Source organism: Palaemon carinicauda, chromosome 43 (genome assembly GCF_036898095.1).
Source record: "Palaemon carinicauda isolate YSFRI2023 chromosome 43, ASM3689809v2, whole genome shotgun sequence".
NCBI lineage: Eukaryota > Metazoa > Arthropoda > Malacostraca > Decapoda > Palaemonidae > Palaemon > Palaemon carinicauda.
The window spans coordinates 1,093,685-1,098,014 of record NC_090767.1 but is presented as its reverse complement, the minus strand read 5'-3'; positions in this window follow the sequence as shown (position 1 = coordinate 1,098,014).

The window sequence follows — 4,330 nt, the reverse complement described above, 5'->3', positions numbered from 1 at the left end:
TGAGCAGTTGTTGCCTGTCCTCCTCGGTCCTAGCTTGAGTTGAAACGGGGATTTGATGCTGAATATATATACTGTATATATATATATATATATATATATGTATATATATATATATATATATATATACATATATATATATATATATATGTATAATTATATATATATATGTTTATATATATATATATATATATATATGTTTATATATATATATATAATTATATATATATATATATATATATATAAACATAATATATATATATGTATATATATATATACATATATATATATATGTGTGTGTGTGTGTGGTGTGTGTGTGTGTAAAAGGACTACAGGGAAAACGAAAATATGAAATATAAGATTAAGTCCTGACTACTTTCGTGATACTTCTTCATATTTTCCTTTTCGCCTGTGATTCTTTTGCATCTGAGCATCACATCTCCCTGTCATTTTTACGCTATATATATATATATATATATATATATATGGCTGCCACGGCCATCTTGAATTTCAGCCTGATGTAATTAGTTGACATTGTTGAGAAGGTTTTTTTTTTTTTTGGATTTTTTGACCCCCAAAACCTGGGAAAACACACCAAAATAATTTCTCTAGCCCCTCTATAAGAAGAGTTATGGGCTTTTATCAGTTTTTATACGATTTTGAGGCAAAAAATAGACAAATTTTAAAATTGACCTTTTTACATATCATCTCATTTCCATGATTTGGCCAATAAGTACACTTAATGGGTATCATTCTATTTCTTGAGGTCTCTAGAGATGAAATAAGGCAGAAAAAGTCATCAGATATTGGTCTGGCTGGTCCTGGGGTTACATTTATGGAGGTGCCTAAAATTTTCACTTGACCCCAAATTTGGTGACCTTTTGACCTCTAGTGACCTAATTATTAAACATAATTGCAAATTGTCTATTTTATCTGTTAGAGAGGCCCAAAGCAAACAATTTGATATGTCATTTATTTTTCTCTGACCATTCAGTCAGGAGTTATGTCTAATTTGGTTTCCCCTACCCCAAAATTGCAGCAGCAAAATTCGATGATGTCATCGAAGAAAGTGGGCCCAGTAGTGGGTAGTGCGTCCCTATTTTTTCAATGGGAACATTAAAAAATTGAAAATATGGATCAAAAGCTACAACCTAAATGCACTTTTGTCAATTTTAAGGGGGGGGGGTGCAAGGTGAGCTCCCCTCAGCCCACGGACTATAATCATATTGTTTCTTTGTTCATGGCCAATCATTCCAATAAATTTCATTAGATTATGTGGAATAGTTTTTGAGCTTCGTGATTAATTTTCCACCTTTGCATGACCCTGGCCTTGACTTCTGACCCATTCACTCGCCAAATCTTATCAATCCCAATCATATTTACTGAGATTTGGGCAAGATTTTTCGACTCATATGAATCACAAACGCACACACAGACATACAAACATACCCCTATCAAAACCTATCGTTCGCCTCAACGTAGATGGCGAAGATAAAAAGGATTATAATTGTACAACCTCAATCTTCACCAGGAAGTTGCCCAATATTATGTTTCTTGTAATTTTCTTACCTGATTTTAATTTGCATTGTTTTTTTTTTTCTGACTTTGTTTGTACTTGGCATTTGATTTATGATAACGATGGTGGAGATTGGTTGGTTTAAATTTCAAGAAAAAATATCCTGAATTCAACAAGTATAATTGCAGGAGAATTGTCTTCAATTTATATCTCTCTTCATGGTTAAGTGCTATGTCACTGTCATACCAGTTTCCTGGACCAAAGTTTGATTCTCCGGCTGACCAGAAGCTATTGTCCTTAGGTTGATTCCCCCTTGGGTTTCTGATCCGTGGTATAAAACAGAATCCAGACAAGGTATTGAGATATGTGGATTATTTGGAAATGAAAACCACGTCTAAATGTGTAAAATTCATCATTAATCAAATGCCAAATACAAACACACCAACAAACTACATTTCTTTTGATGGGTTGATTAAATTTTTAAGAGAAAATAAAACTGTTTCATCTCGATATCGAAGCTATTTTTATATTTCAAAGCCAACACAACATAGGCTTATCCAAGAAAAAAAAGAATATATATATATATATATATATATATATGTATATATATATAGTATATATGTATATATATATATATATATATACATATATATATATATATATATATATACATATATATATATGCATATTACACACACACACACACACACACATATATATGTATATATATATATATATATATATATTTATATATATATATATATATATATAAATGTATATATATATAATATATATATATTCTTACCTTCGTTACTAAGTCCGGAAAGTAGAATAGAGATTATGGGTTAGGCTTTTTTTGTGTGAGTATTTTTGCCCTCTAAGCCTGTTAGAATTGCAATACCTTCTTTATTTCGAAGGAAATAAAAATGTACGCCGAGGTAGGTAATGGCCGAACTTATAAATAACTATTGCATCATATCATATCTTATCTTTTCATAGTGTAAAAAAACTTATTTAGACTGAAAGAAAGAGAATTTATTTAGATTTTCATAAAATCCTTATTAGTTTTCGAGAGTGGAATAAAAATGTCGACGTATGTATGAAAAAAAAATGAAATTCTCTAACTTCAGATGGTTTTATTAAATTATAATAATCCAGTTGGCCTGTTTTGAAGTGCCATTCGAATGAACAATCCTTTCACGTTAAATGAAATCAAACCGAAGCATTTGGTTTCTGAAAATAAAAAGAGCTTCAATGATAGAATAATATCTTTTAATTTTTAGCCATAGCATTTTCCGTGATCATAAACTTTTATTTCCGATTATTTTCATTTGTTATTTACGTAAGATAATTAAAAAAAGAGAAACTGTTTAGCATACAACAGATCCTATCTTTCATATTTTCTGGACAATATTTAGCATATATTTTTAAAGTTCAGAAAAAAAACATTTGTTTTTTATTCCTTTTTTATAAAATGAGAATTTTATCATTGAAATTTACCACTAAGTAAAAAACTATATAATAAAACCTATATACAATATTCATGGAGGTCTTTTCACTTATGGAATTAATAACTTGTTTCAATTCTCTTCAGTAATTCCCTATTCTCTAATGTTCCAAAATAGTGTAACCTGAAACATTCATTCACTTATCAAAGAACTATTCACAACACACATTTTTTTTGCCAAATGTTGCATAATGTTGCATTTGAAATATTGAGGAATATATATCTCATAATCTACGAACATAGCTAGATATTTTTTGCTTTGCTGTATCAGCTGGAAGACTTTTAAGTGGCATCGCTACTATACATTTACCGTCTCTTAACTTTGTAAATATTGGTTTGCGATCCTTTGAAGAGTCAGGTGGTTTATATTTTTTTTTTCTAGAGCATAGGTTTGATTATAATAGAAGAATAAAGTGACTACCTAACAGAATACATCCCTCAACACCACTGCTATGCAAGATCCTATACCAATCTTTTCAGCGTCTGCTCCCTTTAGTAGAATTAATTGTATCTCTTCAAACTTCATTGCTTCCGAAGATTAGGCCAATTATGTAAACAGACACGAATCGCCTCCTCTATTTCCATTATTAAACTAGCCAATTATAAAATTTGGGGTAGTTTAGTTGCCAAACTAAGTACTGGACGAATTCTTTAACAAGCGAAAATCTGGGCAGAGAATCGTTGTTTTACACTTGATCTTGAGGCCTGGAGCTGGGGGCGGTTCTCTTTTCAAGATCGCTATTAATAATTTAGAATAAGACTGCGCCCTCCAACTTGGAGTAAGTAAGGGTTTGATTGATCAATTCCAATTGTAATTTACTGGTCAATTCAAATTCAAATTTGTTATTTCTATTTTGATTGGTTTTGTTGTGATATACGTATTATTGTTTTTTGTAAGTCGTAATATAAGTGTAATTTAATTTTAATTTAGGTCTGTTGACATTTTCTCTGTAAGAGTGGGATAAAAATGTGATTGTAATGATTTCATTTGCAGAATGAAATGTCTGTAACGACTTCAACGTCGTGACGTTACATGCCTCGTTCGTATGGTTGGTTGGTTGAGGTGTCCAATGGTCTTATTCTGATTGGCAGGTGCAAGCCCCTGCAGTTGCGCTACAAATTATTACTCCTACTTGTCTTTCACGATTCCAATTGGTGTCTTGGAATTGGAATATATTGTTCAATTTTTACTTTTTCATGAAGTTTAATACTATATTTAACTTTATGATAAAATTATTCTCCATAACTCTAAGGAGAAAAAAAAATATTATGAACAACAATATTACAACTCAGTCTACTAACAATACCAT